The sequence below is a fragment of the Camelus ferus genome, chromosome X (assembly GCF_009834535.1).
Source record: "Camelus ferus isolate YT-003-E chromosome X, BCGSAC_Cfer_1.0, whole genome shotgun sequence".
NCBI lineage: Eukaryota > Metazoa > Chordata > Mammalia > Artiodactyla > Camelidae > Camelus > Camelus ferus.
Window position 1 is genome coordinate 4099327 of NC_045732.1, and position 20406 is coordinate 4119732.

At 36.9% G+C, this 20406-nt stretch overlaps 1 protein-coding gene across 1 annotated transcript in view; it reads right to left on the reverse strand.

Moving 5' to 3' along the window:
• Positions 1 to 20406, reverse strand: part of ARHGEF9 (Cdc42 guanine nucleotide exchange factor 9) — a 328329-nt gene that overhangs the window by 46277 nt on the left and 261646 nt on the right. The gene's annotated exons all lie outside the window — the stretch shown is intronic.

Here is a 20406-nt window from a genome sequence, read left to right on the forward strand (position 1 = left end):
GTTAAAATGGTCACACTGTCCAAGGTGATCTACAGATTTAATGCAATCCCTATCAAATTACCCAGGACATATTTCACAGAACTAGAACAAATCATATTAAAATTTATATGGAATCACAAAGACCCAGAATTGCCAAAGCATTACTGAAGAAAAAGAATGAGGCTGGAGGAATAACCCTCCCAGACTTCAGATATAGTACACAGCTACAGTCACCAAGACAGCATGGTATTGGTACAAAAACAGACATATGGATCAATGGAACAGAATAGAGAACCCAGAATTAAACCCACAAACTTTTGGTCACTTAATCTTTGACAAAGGAGGTAACAACATACAATGAAATAAAGACAGTCTCTTCAGCAAATTGTGTTGAGATAACCGGACAGCTGCAGGTAAATTAATGAAGATAGAATACTCTGTCACACCATACACAAAAATAAACTCAAAATGGCTTAAAGACTTAAACATAAGACAAGACATTATAAACCTAATACAAGACACTATAAATCTCTTAAGAAAACACATGCAAAACATTATCTCACATAAATCTTAGCAATGTTCTCCTAGGGGGTTCTACACAGGCAATAGAAATAAGAGCAAAAATTAACAAATGGGACTTAATTAAACTCATAAGCTTTTGCACGGCAAAGGAAGCCAAGAACAAAACTAAAGAACTATCTACAGAATGGGAGAAAATATTTGCAAAAGATGAGACTGACAAGGGCTTAATTTCCAGAATATATAAACAGATTATACAACTTAATAGAAAAAAACAAACAACCCAGTCCAAAAATGAGCAGAAGACCTAAATAAGCAATTCTCCAATGAAGACATTCAAATGGACAATATGCACATGAAAAAATGCTCAATATTGCTAATTATCAGAGAAATGCAAATCAAAACTACAATGAGGTATCACCTCACACCAGTAAGAATGGCTATCATTCAAAAGTCCACAAATGATAAATGCTAGAGAGGCTGTGGAGAAAAGGGAACCCTCCTACACTGTTGGAGGGAATGTAGTTTGGTGTAGTCGATATGGAAAACAGTATGGAGATTCCTCAAAAGATTGAAAACAGACTTAACATATGATCCAGCAATCCCACTCCTGGGCATATATCCAGAGGAATCTCTAATTTGAAAACACATACACACCCCAATGTTCATAGCAACACTATTTACAATAGCCAAGACATGGAAACAACCTAATGGCCATCGACAGATTACTGGATAAAGAAGCTGTGGTATATTTATACAATGGAATACTACTCAGCCATAAAAAGAATAAAATAATGCCATTTGCAGCAACATGGATGGACCTAGAGATTGTCATTCTAAGTGTGGTAAGACAGAATGAAAAAGAAAAATACCATATAATATCACTCATATGTGGAATCTAAAAAAAGACAAATGAACTTATTTACAAAATAGAAAGAGTCACAGACATAGAAAATAAATTTATAGTTACCAGGGTCAAGGGGGTAGGAAGGGATAAATTGGAAATTTGAGATTTGCAGATACTAACTAATATATATAAATCAGATAAACAAGATTATACTGTATAGCACAGGGAACTATATTTAATATCTTGTAGTAAGTTATGGTGAAACAGAGTATGAAAATGAATATATGTACGTTTATATATAACTGAAGCATTATGCTGTACACCAGAAATTGACACAACATAATAAAAGCTATTTATGACAAACCTACAGCCAGCATAATACTCAACAGTGAAAAACTGAAAGTCTTCTCACTAAAATCTGGAACAAGATAAGGATGCCCACTCTCACCACATCTATTCAATGTAGTCTTGGAAGTCCTAGCCACAGCAATCAGGCAAGAAAAAGAGATAAAAAGGATCCAAATTGGAAAAGAAGAGGTAAAATTGTCACTATATGTGGATGACATGTTACTATATATAGAAAACCCTAAAAGTTCCACACAGAAACTGCTAGAGCTGATAAAAGAATTCGGCAAGGTAGCAGGATACAAGATTAACCTACAAAAATCAGTTGCATTTCTTTATACCAACAATGAATTTGCAGGAAAAGAAAGTAACACATTGTAACTGTTGGTACTTCAATTTAAAAAAAAAAGATAATGACACTTCCAAAAAAACAGAAAGAAAAAATTAAAACTATTCATGTATGCCATGATCATATACATATAAAATCCTACAGAATCCACACACAAAACAACCCGTTATATCTAATAAGTGAGTTCAGCATTGTTGCAGGATACAAGATCAATATACAAAAGTCAATTGTATGTCTATATAGTAGTAATAAACAATCTGAAAATAAAATTGAGAAAACAATTCCATTCAAGTAGTATTTTTATTTAGGAATACATTTAACAAAAGAAGTGCAAGACTTGTACACTGAAAACTGCAAAATATTGTTTAAAGAAAGTAATGAACATCTAACTAAATAAAACTAAATAGAAAGATATCTCATGTTCATGGATTGGAAGATTCAATACTGTTAAGGTGGTAATACTCTGCAAAATGATTCAAATTCAACAAAATCCTTATCAAAACTCTCAGCTTGCTTCTTTGCAGCAACTGACAAGCTGATTCCAAATTTCATATGGAAATTAAGGCAACTCAGAGTAACTAAAACAATTTTGAAAAGGAGTAACAAAGTTGGAAGACTCACAATTCCTGATTTCAAAATTTACTATAAACCTTTAGTAACCAGTGTGGCACTGTCACAGGAATAGACATAAAGATTTATGTTATAGATGAAAGTTCAGAAATATACCCTACATTTATGCTGAATTAATATTTTCAAAGGTATCAAGACAATTCAAGGGGGAGAGTATAATCTTTTTAACAAATGGTAATGGGACAACTGGATAGCCACATGTAAAAGAATAAATTTGGACTCATACCTCACATTATATATAAAACTGAATGTAAAATGGATTGAAGACCTAAATGTAAGAGGTGAAATCATAAAACATTTCAAAGAAAATACAGAAGCAAATTTTTGTGACCTTGGATTAAGCTCATTTCTTACACATGACACCTAGAACACAAGTAACCAGAGGAAAAAAAGTATAAATTAGGCTTCACCAAAATTAAAAACTTTTGCAATGAGATGATAGCATCAAGAAAGTGAAACAACACACAGAATTGGAGAAAATATTTACATATTATATTTCTGATAAGGATGTAGTATCCAGAATATATAGAACTCAACAATAAAAAGGCAAACCACCCACTTAAAAATGGGCAAAGAATCTGAATAGACATTTCTCCAAATAGGACATATAAAATACAGCAATAGTTACATAAAAAGATGCTCAAAATCATTAGCCATCAGGGAAATACAAATCAAAATCAAAATGAGATACTACTTCATATCCACTAGCATGGCTGTAATGAAAAAGAAAGGACAATAATACATGTTGATGAGAATGTGGAAAAATTGGAACCCTCATATACTTTTGGTAGGAATGTAAAATGGTGCAGCCACTGTGGAAAACATTTTGGCAGTTCCTCCCATAATCCAGTAATCGCATTTCTATGTATATATTCAGGAGAACTGAAGACATATATTCACATAAAAACTTGTATACAAATATACATAGCAGCATTATTTATAATAGCCAAAAAGTGAAAAATATCCAAATGTTCATTAACTGATAAAATGATAAACTGCGGTGTACATGTGTGTATAGATGTAGGTATATATATACACATATATATATTCAGTTATATACCTTAAAATGCTAAATTTTTGCATTTGTATTACATCTTTATAAAAAATAAATAAAAAGTTAAAACAGTCTAGATAAGGTGAAATTCCCCCTTACGCCTCATCCTAGTTATTTTCCACCCTTCGTATGAAACCATGGTTATGGATTTTGTGTGTAATCTTTGCTGATCTTCTCCATGCATTTATATAAATATGTACATACTACAGTGGACTCATAATTGTTCCATAGTTAAACTGATGCTCACTCATCCCTTGGTACACATTCTTCAGCATCTTTAGTAGCCCCGCCTCTAAATGGATTAGGAGTTCTTAGAGAGGTGCCACCACACCCATTCAGTAGTTCGCTCAGGTCCCAGCATGATGCCTTAGAACCTGTGAAGAATTCAATATAGGCTCCAGCAACATCATAGAAAGCCAGCATACCCCTGGCTCCAGCTCCAGTGTGATGTTTCTGAGAAGAGAATGGGTAAGCAATATTGTCCAAATTTCACTTCAATATTTTCAAAGTCCAAATCTAGTCAGCCAGAGAAGAATAAAAAGTGAGCCATCCTCTAAGAAAGTGAAGGGTTACTGCCAGTCACATTAAATAACAGAATCTAATGAGGAGCTGTCGAAAGGAGGTATAAAGGAATTGAAAGGTTGGCCAGTCCACACCACCCCCTGAACCCTAATCAATACATAAACTCCCTTGACAATATCAGCTGCCAGCAATTTACCAGTCCATCTGCTTAAACACAACCAGTGATGAGGAGATCACTATCTCTCAAGACAGCCCCTTCCTTTTTCAGATAACTAAAATCATGAGCAGAACCATCTAATCAGCCTCTGTTTTATAAAGGCACCAGTCAAAAGCTCAGCAAACACTTCAAAAGGGCAAAACAGAGACAAGGGAATTTGATCAGTGGAAATGAACTCTCCTATAATAACAAAGGTCTCTTATAATAACAAATTGACCTTTTCTACCACTACAGTTAAGCAATAGGAATGCGGCTGCAAAGGCAGATGTGAGGAACTGATAGAAACCTGGTTTGCTGCAGGCACAGATCCAACTTCTTGCACACACACGCCCATCTCTGTTTTGAAGCCTCAGTCCCAGCTTCCAGGAGAATCATGTATGCTTAGAGATCACTGAGTGTGCATGTCGGGAAGTATTTAGCACTTCTACCTGGCACAAAGCCAATCAGCATGGTGTGTACAAGAAACCATTCCGTTGCCCCTCAGTGGAAAGAGATTTAATAACTTCACTAATTACATGAAGGATCATTAAAAAGAAGGCTGCTAACAAATTGTTTTCATTTTCAAGCACAGATACAATAAGCACTAATGAGCTTCAACCAGAGCAATGAAGATTTTGGTTACATATCAGACAAAAAAAAAAAGGAGGAGGAGGAAGACTAGGAGGGGGGAAAAAGAGATGGGGTGAAGGCAGGGAAGGAAGAGAAAGAAAAGGAAAGGAAAATATAAAAGACAAGACCTGTGTGGATACTCTGTATCAGCATTCATGGCTATCAACATGTTAGAATGGGTCTGGTCCTCCAAGTTCTATTTCTCTCCAACACAGACCCATGATATCAGTCAGGCCATTCTTTCCAGTCATTCCAACACATACTACTTATTCCCACCTCTACTCCTGTATCATTTTGATGGCTGCCCTCTATCATCTGTCCAAGAAAGTCTTCCCTGCACTTTTCTATCATTCCTCTATTGTCCATGGCTTCCCTGAAAGAATAGTGCTTTCCTACAAACCCTCTTACTTAGGCTTCAAAACAGCCCTGCAGGGCAAACAAAGCAGCTTTTATTATTCCCACATTATACATGAGAAATCCAAGGCCAGAGTGGGTGATGCCTCACAGTGAACAGGTGGCAGTCAGGACTGAAGCAAGGTCTCAAGACTCATCGGCCGAAATTAGAAGAGATAAGCCATGACTGTACTAAATCTATGACTGTACTTGGGAATTTGGGTTCAATTCTGGCTTTATAACTGCCTTGATGAGTAATGTAGAATAAGCTACTTAACCTCTCTGGTCCTCTGTGTTCTCATCTATAAAATACAGAGAATAATGTCAATCTACCTCATGGGGCTGTTGTGAATATTAAATAAGATAATGCAGGTAAAACCTTTAGAATAGTTCCTGGCACAGAGCCAAGTATTAGGTGGCACCATTTCCTCCTAGAAACATGAGACATGGTATCTGAGAAAAACTGTTCTCTCTAGACAGGAAAGGGATTTCAGAGGTGCTTTTGTAATTGCCCTCATAATTTCCACAAATCTCTCACATTCCAAATGCCACTTCCTTGACAGCCAGACTCTAAACAGCTCTCACCAAAGGGAGATTTAATCAGGCTGAAGATGTCATTGTTCTTTGCTTAAGACAAGCCTTTCTAAGGTGAGAGCTCAAGTCAGAAAGGGGGTAGGGTGTGGTAGAGAGAAGCCCTTCATAGATGACATAGTTTCCTCTCCAGTCAAGAAAACCAGATGCCTTTGGCAAAGTTGGCAGATGCCAAATCAACATATAAAAGTCAACTGCATTTGTGTAAATTAGCAAATACCATCTAAGGAAAAAAAAGATGATTTTACAAGGTATCATTTATAATCATAAAGCAATATATAATTCCAAAAAGTAAATCTAAGAAAATAAACATGAGCCCTTTATGAAGAATATAATTAAGCTTTTTAAAAGACATTACAACTGAAATAAGTAGAGAGTAAAACCATGTTTTTAGATAGTCTCAATATAAAAATGTCAATTCTCCTTAACTTGGCCTAGTGACTAAGTTTATCCAAACAAAAATCTCAATAGGGATTGTGTAACACTTAAAATGTTCATTATAAAATGTATATAAACAAATAAAGGACTAAGAACAATCAACACATGCCTCAAAAAAATCAAGGTGAGGTGAATTACAAAGATATAATAAAACTATAGTAATATAGATAAGCTAATGGAACCAACTGAAAAGTACATGAAATTCAAATATATATGAGAACATGATTCATGAAAGTTCTAGCTTTGTAAATTATTGAGAAAATAAAGATGTATTCAACAAATGGAATACAATCAAATCAAATCTTTTCTTCACACTATATATAATAAATTTCTAGGGATTAAACACTTATAATTAAAAGCAGAACCATAAAAAAAGTTTCAGAAACCAACTTAGAGGAATGGCTTTATGGACTCAGAGTAGAAAAAATTTCTCAAATAAGAAACAAAAAAAAGTATAAACAAGAAATAAATTAAGAAATTAATAGGCATTAATTATAAATATTAATAAATTAATAAAATTAATAGGTAAGAACTTCTCTCCAAAAAGGTTATAAAATAAAGTGAAAAGAAAAGTGATAACCAGGGAGAACATGTTTCCAAAAATGACTAGTCTCCAAAATGTGTAAAGAAGGGCTTTAAAAATAATGAAAGAAAGATTAACAACCCACTACAAAAAGTGGGAAAAACTTGAGACACATTTCACTGGTGAAGGATTATGAATGACTCATAAACATATGAAAATATTCTCAATCTGTTTAGAAATATGAAGAATGTAAAGCAATATCACAATGAGAGAATATTTTACAGCCAACAGATTGGCATTCGTTAAAATTTGACAATAAGAGTGTGAAACATGTGGCATAAAAAGAAAACTAGATGCCTCTGGCAGAAATCTTATTTAAATAAATAACTGAAAAATTCCCAAATCTGGGGAAAGATATGGACATCCAGTTACATGAAAGTTCAAAGGTCCTCAAACAGGTTCAACCCAAAGAAGACTTCAAAGAGACACATTATAATAAAAATGTCAAAAATCAAAGACAAATGATAGTCTTGAAAGCAGCAAGAGAAAAGAAGTTCACCACGCACAAAGAAACCCCCATAAGGTTATCAGTGGATTTCTCAGCAGAAACTTTGCAGACCAGGAAAGTGGGATGATACATTCAAAGTAATGAAAGAAAAATACTGTCAACCAAAGATATTTTACCTGGCAAAACTATCAAAAACATTTGAAAGAGAGATAAAGACATTCCCAGATAAGCAAAAGCAAAAGCAAAAGGAGTTAATCACCATGACACCTGTCTTATAAGAAATGCTATAGGGAGTTAGTTCTTCAAGTTGAAAAGAAAGGATGCTGACAAAGAAAGTTGCTATCAGCTTAAAATAGACTGTTATGACTACGAGATGTCCTGTGTAAGCCTCATGATAACCACAAAGCAACAACCTATAGAAGATATACAAAATATGAAGAGAAATGAACCTACACATACCACTAGAGAAAATCATCAAATCATAAAATGAGAGAGGAAAACAGGAAAAAAAAAGATCTATAAAACATGCAGAAACCAATTAACAAAATGGCGATAAAAAGTACTATCAATAATTACTGATAATGGAAATGGACTAAAATCTCCAGTCAAAAGACATATAGTGGCTGAAGGACTAAAATACAATACCTAACTATATGCTGCCTATAGGAGTCTTACTTCAGCTTTAGAGGATACAAAAAAGCTGAAAATGAAAACACAGAAAAAGATATTCCATGCAAATGGAATCAAACATTGATTTTAAGTCAAAAACTGTAACAAGAGACCAAAAAAGGTCATTATACAATCATAACGGGATCAATTCATAAAGAGGAATAACAATAGTAAATTTATATGCACCCAACATCAGAGTGCCTAAATATATGAAGCGAACATTAACAGATCTGAAGGAAGTAATAGCAAAACAATAATAGTAAGAAACTTTAATATCCCACTTTCACCAATTTATAGATCATCTGGACAGAAAATCAATGAGAAAGCATTGAACCTGAATGACACTTTGGATCAAATGTATCTAAGAGACATATACAGAACACTCCATCAAACAACAGCAGAATACACATACTTCTCAAGTGTTCATGGAACATTCTCCAGGATAGATCATATGTTAGGGTGTAAAAGAAGCCTTAACCAATTTAAGAAGTTTGAAGTCATATGAAGTTATCTTTTCAAACCACAATGGTATGAAACTAGAAGTCAGTAACAGGGAAATCTGGGAAAAGCACAAATATGTGGAGACTGAACATCATGCTACTGAATGAATAATCAATGGGACAAAGAAGAAGCCAAAAGAGAAATTAAAAAAAATCTTGTTAAACAAACAAAAATTGATATACAATATAGCAAAACTTATGGGATGCAGCAAAAGCAGTTCTAAAATGCAATTTCATAGAAATAAATGTCTACATTAAGAAAAAAGATCTCAAATAAATAATCTAACTTTATACCACAAGTAACTGGAAAAAAAGAACAATCTCAGGTCAGTTAGTAGAAGGAAAGAAATAACAAAGATCAGAGTAGAAATAAGTGAAATAGAACCAGAAAGAAAATAGAAAAGATCAATTAAATTAAGAGTTGGCTTTCTAAAAGATAAATAAAATTGACAGACCTTTAGCTAGACTAAGGAAAAAAAAGAGAAAACTCAAATAAATAAAATCAGAAATGAAGCAGGAGATATTACAACAGATACCACAGAAACACAAAGAACCATTAAGAGTACACTGTGAACAATTATAAACTGGACAACTTAGAGAAAATGGATAAATTCCTAGAAACATAAAACTCACCAAGACTGAATCATGGAGAAATAGAATATTTGAACAAACCAGTAATGCATAAGGAGAATGAATCAGTAATAAAAAAAATCTCCCAACAAAAAAAAGTCAAGGACCAAATGGCTTCACTGGTAAATTCTACCAAACATTTAAAGAAGAATTAATACTAATCCTTCTGAAAATCATCCAAAAAATTGAAGAGGAAGGGACACTTCCAAACACATTTTACAAAGCCAGCATTATTCTGCTACCAAAACCAGATGAGGATGCTACAACAAATGAAATTTACAGGCCAATATCCCCAGTGGACACAGATGCAAAAATCCTCAACAAAATACTGAAAAAAAAAGACAAGAATTCAATAGTACATTAAAAGGATTATATACCATGAACAAGTTATATTTATCCCTGAGATGCAGGGATGATTCAATATACCCAAATGAATAAATGTGATACACTACATCAACAAAATGAAGGATAAAAAAATTAATCATTTCAATAGATACAGGAAAAGCATTTGACAAATAAAAGCCATATATGGCAAATCCACAGTTAACATCATACCCAGTGGTAAAAACCTGAACTCTTTTATTCTGTGATCAGGAACAAGACAAGGGTGCCCACTCTAATCACCTTTATTAATATAGTACTGGAAGCTCTAGCCAGAGCAATTAGGCAAAGAAAAGGAAATAAAAGGCATCCAAATTGGAAAGGGAGAAGTAAAAATGTCTCTGTAGATGACATGATCTTATATACATAAAACTCTAAAGACACTATCAAAAATATCAAAACATATCAATATATTAAAATATTACTATATAGCAATATGAAAAATATCAAAAAAATCAAAGTTAATAAATGAATTAAGTAAAATTGCAGGATACGAAATCAACAGATAAAAATTAGATGCATTTTTATACACTAACAATGACCTAGGTAAAAAAGACATTAAAAAAATAATTCCATTTACAATAGCATCAAAAAATTTAACAGAGGCTAAAGATCTATACAATAAAAATTATAAAACATGGATGAAAGAAATCAAAGAAGGCACAAATTAATGGTAAGATATCTCATGCTTGCTCATGGATTGCAGGAATTAATCTTGTTAAAGTTCCCAGTCAAAGCAATCTGAATATTCAGTGCAATCCCTATCAAAGTTCAAATGACATTTTTTTTACAGAAACAAAAAGACAATCCTAAAATCTATATATAACCACAAAAGACCCCAAATAGCTAAAGTAATCTTGAGTAGGAAGAAAAAAACTGGAGGTATCACACATCCTGACTTTAAACTATAATACAAAGCTATAGTAATCAAAACAGTATGGTACTGAGGGGGGAAAAAAAAAACACAGACACAGAGATTAATGGAACAGAACAGACAGTTCAGAGATAAACCCATGCATACACAGTCAACTAATTTTCAACAAAAGCACTAAGAATATACAATAGGGAAAGGATAGTCTCTTCAATAAATGGTGCTGGGAAAACTGAATACGCAAAGTGAAAGAATGAAACTGGACTCTTGTATCTTACATCATATACAAAAATCAACCCAAAATAGATTAAATACTTAAACATAAGATCTAAATCATGAAAATCCTAGATGAAAACATAGGGGGAAATCTCCTTGACATTGGTCTTGCAAATATTTTAGAACTGATACTAAAAACACAGGCAACAAAAGCACAAATAAACAAGTGGGAATACAACAAACTGAAAAGTTTCTGTACAGGAAAGAAAACAATCACTAAAATGAAAAGGTAACCTATGGAATGGGATAGAATAAATTCAAATCATATATCTCATAAGGGATATTAATCCAACATAAGTGATATTAATCTAACATATGTAAGAAACTCAATACAAGTCAATAGCAAAACCACAAATAACCTGATTTAAAAATGGGCATGGGACCTGAATAGATATTTTTCCAAAGAAGGCATACAAATGGTCAATAAGTATAAGAAAAGATGCTCAACATCACTAATTACCAGGGAAATGAAAATCAGTATCACAATGAGATACCACCTCACACATGTTAGGACAGCTATTGTCAAAAAGTCAAAAGATAAATGTTGGCAAGGATGTGAAGAAAAGAGAGCCCTTGTGCACTGCTGGTGGGAATGAAACTTTGCACAGTCATTATGGAAAACAGATTGGAGGTACCTCAGAAAATTAAAATAGTACTACTATATAATCCAGCAATCCCACTTCTGGGTATATCTCCAAGGGATATAAAAATCACTGTCTTAAAGAGAAACCTGCAGTCCTATGCTCATTACAGTTTTAGTCAAAGTAACCAAGATATAGAAGCAACGCAAACGCCAGTTGATAGATGAATGGATAAAAAAATGTGAGATAGAAATATAGATATAGATTCAGCCTTAAAAAAAAGGAAATACTGCCATTTGCAATAACATGAATGAACCTAGAGGACTTTAAGCTAAGTGAAATAAGCCAGATAGGAAGAAATATCACGTGATTTCACTTATATGTATAATCTAAAAAGAAGTCAAGCTCATAGTAACAGAAAGCAGAATGATGGCTACCAGGGAGAAAGGGAGATATTGAGCAAAGGGTACAAACTTTCAGTTATAAGATGAATATGTTCTGGAGAACTAATGTACAGCACGTTGACAATAGGTAATAATAATGTATTGTATACTTGAGATTTGCTGAGAGTAGATCTCAAGGGTTCTCACCAGAAAAAAAAATGTTAGTTATAAGAGGTGATGGATATGTGAAATGGTTTGATTGTGGTCATCACTTCACAATTTATACATATATCAAAATATCATGTACATCTTAAATATATAGAATTTTTGTCAAAAATAAATCATCTTTTAAAAATGTTAAAAAATTTAAAGTTAAATTAGTTTAAATGTTAAAAATTTAAAGTAGATACTCCTCAATATTTCCAGTATTTTGAATAGTATACATATTCAATATGTGTGTATTCAAATATATATTTAATAGTATAATTTTTATTTAAAAAACCTAGATGCCTCTGAAACCAACTATACCCTACTCTATCCCTAAGTCTTCTCCTTTTATTTGTTTTCATTGACCCATCACATGCTTAGACCTTGACAGAATTTAGGTTTATATTAGTCAAATAGCTGCAAAAGGAAAACTTGGATCAACTTACATCAATCAGAATTTATTTCTTAACAATTGTGTGCAGGGCCCTGGGCTCTGGATTGTGGGGAGAGGGGTAGATAGATAACAAACAAGTAATGTGTAGATGTATAGACATTAATTGACTCTGCCAGGAACTTTAGAAGCTCACTATTTTTTCTGCATTTTATTTTTGATTTGCTTTCTGTTTAGGTTAAAATAAACAGAAGGCTTCCAGTTAAGCTATCCAGATTGGGAAGTACAAAGCCCCGTCCTCTCTAGTGTCATGATAAAAGCCACACTGAGGGAGGATACTGAAATCTAGCTGACCTGAGCTACTCATCTCCCAGAAAGCTTGCGATATTTGATAGACATTCAGAAAAACTACTTCATTGTGGTGACCTGGCAAAATCCTGGCTTTGGAGTCTGACCTGTTATGTTGTCTACACTAGGCCATTTACTACTATACCAGTAGGGTTGCACTCACTATCTGATCCTGTAGAATTGTACCAGTGTCCCAAATCTGGCCTGCTTCTTGTTTAGGGTTCTCCTGTAATATCTGCCTTGAATTTCTATCCCCTTCTAGTCCCTATCCAGGGTGAGGTATTCTCCTATGCCTCCATAAGTCATATGCCTCTTCCTTCCTATTATGAAACTACACAACCACATTCCCTTCCCTAACAATCCTCTGTCTTTCACCTGCTGACCTGTGTACAAATGTTACGGAGTCCAGAGTCTGTGGTGAGGGAGGAATGGAGAATGATTGCTAATGGGTATGGTTTTGGGGGTGATAAAAAAGTTCTGGAACTAGATAGTGTTGATGGTTGTATAACATCATAAATGCAGTGAGTTATACATTTTTAAATGGCTGAAATGACAAAATTTATGTTATGTGTATTTTACCTCAATTAAAAAAATTATATAAAGTATGGACTACAAAGTTTCTTGGATTTTATCTGGCCCAACCCCTCCATCTTCTAGGAGAGAAAACTGAGACTTAGGAAAGAGAAGGGATTTGACAAAGGTCACAGAGTTTAGGCAAGTCACTTCCCTCATGTATAAGTTTTCATATCTATCATCACATTCTTGTAGGATGGGCTCCAGGTCTAAAGTACTTCTGTATGTCCTCTGTAGTCACTTAATAATCATCTGTTGGATGAATGAATTTATAACTAAGCACTTCATTCTACAGATGAGGAAACCATTATTAGTTCATTGCACACTGCCTGCCTCTGGATTCCTGGTCACCTGCTTATTGGAGCACAGCCAACAACCCGATGTTGGACCCACTAACACCAACCACTTGCCATGACAACAAAGTTACACTCTGTATACTACCTACTGACCCTGCACTCTCCCTGTTATGCTGTACTTTCCCCCAACATGTGCAGCTGGAAGGGTCCTCAGTCATTCCACAACCTTAGCCTATCACAATCTACATGGGAAGGTGAATTTCTAGGACCTGGCCTCAATTCAAGTTTATCTGACTGTACTGCAATTTCACAGGCTATTGCTTGCCCTGTCTCATATGTAACACCATTATTAAGTGTACCCTTAACAGTAAGCTATGCTTATCTAATATGTAACTGAATATGGACATGATTCCACGTACCAGTGGCCCTCAGGTCCAAGTCCCACTGAGTATCAATGTCAATAACCTTATCACCTTAATAAATTTATCAAAACAACTAAAGAGCTGGACTAATGTACTGATGCTGAAGGCTTCTCTTTGATGATCCATGTGAACAAGTAAAAGGTTCACAAGACATATTATCAGTACAAGTGAGATTCAGGGAGAATGTTTATGCTGCGTAAAAGAAAATCCTGTTTCCAAGCATCTTCAAACAGAGCAAACACTCCTAGTATGCAATGTGGTAGAAATAACACTGAGCTAACAACCAGAAGGGCTAGTTTAGGGATTTGGTTCTGCTCTGCAACTCTAACTTGCTACAGAACCCTTGGCAGGTCATGTCCCATCTTCTGGCCTCAGTTCCCTCATCTCCTATCTGCAGTGGGAATGAGAAGTGCTAATGATGGGAGGCTTTCATGAGATAGGATGTCAAGTGGTTTCATAAAGGTTTAAATAAATTCCTTAGATATTAGAAAGAAATTATCATAAAAAAACAGGTTTCTCCATTATGACATCTGTTTAGCTAGTGAAAGTAACGAGAGAATGGGGTTCCAGGCTGGGGAAATACTCTTTTTAATTGATCTTTGCTAGAACTGTGGAGAGTCTGGTGGTAAGGAGGGGCTCAATAAATACTTGGAAGTGATGGTAGTAATGGTGAGATGATGAAAATACTTTCAGGCTTTCTTTCCCTCTTTCCTTTTCCATCCCTTCCCTCCTCTTCCCTTCCATGGGCTCACTCAGCAGAGCCTCCATTCCCGCCCCCTTTCCTGTCATTGTTTAGTTTCTATCTTGTATTTAGCAAGGCCAAGAAAGCTGATGAAATTATTTTACTGTTTAGGGGCAATTTAATCATACAGGTTTTCTACTGCTGGGTGGGGGACAGTGGGTGGGTGATGGGGTGATTGGTTGTGAAGTGGTGGTGGTAGAAGAGAAGGAGAGGTAGAGAAGTCAGATACCTAAAATGTCTTCTACAACTATTTTTTAACAAAGAACTCCAGGCCTCTACCACTTCAAATGGATTTCTCCTTGTATAAATAAATCTTCTCCCAGCAAAGAAGGGGGAAAGCAAAGTGAAAAAAGAAAATTGGCCATTTATGAAGTAGAAAAGGCCTTCCTTTGGCCTTTAAGGAAGTCACCTGAAATTGTGGCAGGCTTTGGTTTTGCTAATACAGCACCATCCCTATAGAAGGATCAAGGGGAAAGCACCTTGGATGTACCACTTTAGATGTTCTGTTATATAAAATCCTATCTTCAACCTCCCTCTCTATGCCTTAATACGTCACCCAAAGACATGTCAATTCAATGTCTTATGTGAGGAAACAGAAATTAAGCTGAGTGAATCTGCCTGTCATGTCTAGTTGTTTCTGTTTCAAAGCTGGAGGGTTGCATTTGGAGACGGAGGCAGGCAGGGAATAGTGCCCAATCTGCTCCAATCAAGAAAGAGAAATGGACTTAGTATATGCTAGAAGTAAAGCTCTTGGAAAAATAATAAAGGCCAAAAGGAAGAGAATAGTTTGGTCAGGTGTCCCTATATTATATAACTACTTTAGATGGCATCTCATGACTGTTGAGTGTTCTAGGTTCAGCCAGTCAATGCAAGAACTTAAGGGTGGCATTCCATCTTGAACCAGTAAGTGCTGCCCAGGGGTTAGAATTCTATCTCTTTGAGACTTGCAGAGATTCAGTACTCACTCTAGTTCTGGCATATTCTGCTCCTAACCCAGCCCACACCTGAGTTTGGTACCTCTTAGGACAGTAGCTCACCAGACCAGATACACTGCTCTGGGGAACAAGTTGTCTCAATGACTGAGAATTGGTAAGACCAAGTATGAAAAGGGAAGCTAAGAGAGAAGTAGGTACACTCTAAAGCCAAACTTGGTATACTTGGAGATTTCACAGCTGGCATCTGCTCTAAGAAGTTTCCAGGTCCTTCTGAGGGGGTCAAGTAAGGGAGAGGCTGGCCCTTACAGTCATAAAGAAGCTTGGAGACTAGCAGCCTAGACAATATTACCAACAAGCCTGGCTCTTTCATGGCTTTGCCAGGGGTACTTTGGCCCCAGGCCAGTCCAGAAACTTTCCATCAATAAGTGGGATCTAAGAATTCTGCCATCTTGGAACTGGAACTGGAGGACAAAGAAGAGCCAAGAGAGAACTGCCAGGGCCAAGCTATCATGACCTGGTGGCTCTGACAGTACCAGGGGTACCCCTTTGCTGAGTAGCCTTCTTCTTTACTGACCTGATCCTCAGGCTTACCTGTGGTCTCTCCTCAAAAAAGCAAACCCCATCATCAGGCTTCTCTCTCAGGGTAAAAGCAAGCCTAATCTCTCATCTCTCATGAGGGCACAGACTTCAGAATTGCTAATCTCCTTTCACACAAACCAGCTCTTTTGAGCCCCACAGTGGTCCCAGGGAATGTAGAAGGCACTGGATTGTGACCCCCAGAAGCTCAGACTTTAGGTACTATTCTAAATGGCTTGGGTCACCAGAGAAATTAGTCTCTCTTTGCTCTGGTTTTCAGCTATAATCAGGATAATGCCTCTCTGCCCTGCCTCAGAACTCTATACAAGAGAGGGCAAACTGTGCCATATCAAACTATAGCATGCTATTCAAATATCAAGGTCAAATATTTGAGAAAAATCAGGGCTCACTGCCCCCATTTTACAAGTGAGAAAAATAAAAGGTTCGAAGATATGAAGAAATTATGCTAAAGCTCACACTGCTAACAAGCACTGGATATAAGGTGTAAAGTCAATTCTTTCTGACTCTCAGACGAGTCCCCTAGAATTTGAAGTACTTCCTAAGGGGCATGAAGTCCCTTTGGAAGACCAGCTGGCTCCAAGCAAGTGGAGGTGCTAAGTAAGTGTGCTTGCAGTTCTCCCCTTTCTTGGTGTTTCTATCCATTTTTTTTTTCTGCTTTGCTTACTTCCTTTCCTTGATCCTTTCATGGTCCCTTCTCCCTTCCAAACCATTCTCAGGCAAAAGTCTGATATTAATCATTTACACTTCAGTGTGAATAGGCTAAAGCCAGCACTTTCTTCTCTTCTCTTAAGGGGTCTGAATCCTAAAGTAAAGTTGTAATTACAAAATGAAATGCTCCAACTCCTAATAAAGAGCATCCTAGCTTCAAAGAAACAGTGGGAGGGACATATAAAAGGAGGTGAGCCTGGGGGCCTGGATAGTTATACCTCTAGAAGCTCCCTACTCAATTGATACCAGTAGCTTTGTAGAGATCAAGAGAAAACTGTCTCTTAACTTAGAGTCTGGCTGCTCAAAGGATAGGAGGGCACAGCTTCTGAGCTGAATTGCTTCTTCACACAACCTCTTGTCATCTTCCCTGGTAGTACCCACTGGCTGGTGCCTCACAGAAACAGCCTCACCATCTGGGGATGGGGTGTTACCTATTAATGTGTCAGTGGTTCTTCTACCCTCTACTCAACAGCTACAGTGACAAGCCAGATCCTTCCTTATCCACAAGGCAGCTCCAACAAACCAATTTGATGTCCTATTCTGACTGAATTCAGGCTGGTAAACACAGGTGATCTTGGTTACAGAATCATGGAAGAAGCTCAAACTGGTGTAGGTAGGGCCTTTAGAAACCACCTAGTCCAGCCCCCTGAATTGTTAGTTGAGACACTGAGGCCCAGGAAAAAAAAAAGTCCCTGTCTGACATAACCCAGAGAATCAGTAGCAGAGCTGGCCCTTAAACTCAGGTCTTTTACGTCCCTGCCCAATGCTCTTGCTAACTTCACTGTGCACTTCTTGCATGATAATCTGTCAGGTGTTTCATCTCTCTGTCCCCAAGGAGCCCCATCATTCCCTATTCCTCCACAGAGAATGCCCCCTGCTCAACACAAACTGATCTTTGATATGCCTTCATGGCACATTTCCAATAGAGAGGGGCCACTCAACCACAAAAGGCTAGAAAATTTCTGCCCAAAGCTCCCTATTTATATGCCTCTCCTGCCCTCTTAGCGTCATCCACCTATTCCTTGATTCCTCTAAGGCAAAAGACTCAACAAAAGTCAGCTTGTGACTCAGATCTCACTGGATCTGAGTTCGAATCCAAGTCAAGGAAAGGGGAGGATAGTTTTAGGCCCCCTAACCAAAGTATTGACATGCTCAACTGATCAGTCCAGCCCACCATACTCAGGGAGTATCATTCTCAGTGGTGGAGTCTGGTTTCCTGCTTAAGGTCCTGGCCTATTTTGCTTTGTCCCTGTCCTCTTGTACAAGAGAAAGTATCTCTGAAAAGCAGTGGTACCTACCATTTAGGTATTTAGGCCAGGAGGTATCAGACTCCCTTGAGGGCTGGATCTAACAGGAATGGTGCACACAAGGCCTGAGACCTCATATCCTTTGCCTCGTGGCTTATATCCTTGAGACTGGCAACCAGCCTTCATATTCTCCAGAAATGGCCGCTCTGAGTTAACATGAGGGATCAACCCCAATCTGGGAACAGAACTAAAGCAAGAAATGTCAATTCTCTCATTCAACACTAAGGCATCCCCAACAAGATTCTTCAAAGAACATTCACTTCTGAAAGCCAAAAAAAGATCCACAGGCATCTGAGTATATTTTTTCTGATGACCCTCTAATAAGCAAGACAAGGTTGCTGGGAGGAGGCCTCTCAAGATGCCAGATATCCCCAGCCTTTATCTAACTGGCTGAAGGAGGTAGCTGTTGCTAAGTGCTGAACAGTCACTTTTGTTCAAGGCTTAGTAAGTACTAGTAAGGATATATTAATAGCAGTAGCAGTAAGAAGCCATGAGGAGAAAAAGATAAGAGGTTTACCCTGACTCATAATGATATATATATATACAGTGACAGAAAAAGAAAAAAAAATAAATACACCATTATCATGATTTTCCAAAATTTCATACTTCCCAAATAGCCTCAGAAACAAATCTTACCTCCAAGCACTCAATCATAGTTTTCCTCTCCTCAAGTCATCAAGACCACCAAGGCAGTGTAGACATGGTACTAGGGAGGTCCAAGCTGATCTCCAAATGAACTCAGAGGTTAGCTACACAGAGAAAAATGGGCCCCAGGCCTCATAGTCTTCAACCCAGGCATCCAACCAAATCTCCAATTCACACTATGGATTAACAATAAGGCCTTGGAAGGAAAGCTCCATCATGAAGGGAACAATTCAGAGTGTCTTCTACTGGTGCCAGTTTTTAAATGTCATCTGCCTAGTGCAAAAAGCAACATGTTTCAAGAAATTGGCTTAGACTACAGCATAAGGGCCAGCAGCTTTAAACAAAGAAGCAGTTTAGGCTTTGTTGACAGATGCCAGCAGGTTCTCAAAAGTCCAGGATGTTAGTTATAGTCATTCCTGGAGGCTGGGGGATAGACAATATGACCCTCAAAATTGCTTTCACTCTGGGGATTCTAAAAGAGACCTATAAGGCAACTTACTTGAATATGGAGGAAATCACCTGGGTCAAGGGCCAGCCAGATTTAAGGTTATCTCTGAGCTGGGTGTCTCCATGTTAAAAAAAAAAATCCCCTCCAATTAGCCAAAGGATGTACTGGATACTATCATCCAAAGCATGTACACAGGGATAAGCTGTTAAGATGAATCTGAATGCAAATGAATGCTAATAATGCCATATGAAACTCTAGTATGGAGGAGAGAACTATCTGTAATCCAGGGAGAAAGATTTTCCGAGCTAATGTCATCTTCAGTTCACAGATCCTGTAAAGCATCACCTCTAGGGCTGCAAATAAGACCTTCTACGTAGATGGTTAAGGCTAGAAGTCTATGCCCACTTGATGCCTGAATGGATAAAAAATGGCTGGCATATCTGAACTCATCCCAAGAAATCAAAACACCTTTGCCATTACCCTGGAATGGGAGGTAGATCCTCAAGTGTTAACAGTCTTGTTAGTGACCTATGCATACCCTTTCCTGATTGTTCTGTAGCTCAGAAAGCACGGATTAAGAGTCAAGAGGGGGTAACGTCACTAAAAGTGGCAGATTAAGATGCACAAAGAATCAGTCCATCCACTGAGACAACCCCTAGCTGGCAAAGACTGACAGAACCAGCTTTTTCAGGATTCTGGAATCTAATCCCAAACTTACAGCAAACAGGGGACCCTTGATGCAGAAAAGCATGGCTACAATTTGGTAAGAGAATTCTTTAAAATATTTTTGCTCATTTGCCTCCCATTTCCTATTTCCCAGCAGCTTTGAGGAAGGTGGCCCACATTCATCCTGCAGCTTGCTGGTGCCAGAGGGCTAATGACCTTGTTCTTAAAATACTGTGGTTGTGGGTTTTGACCTGTTTGGCCCTGAGGGACAGGCACAGAGATTGACCTTTGTTTTGTATATCCACG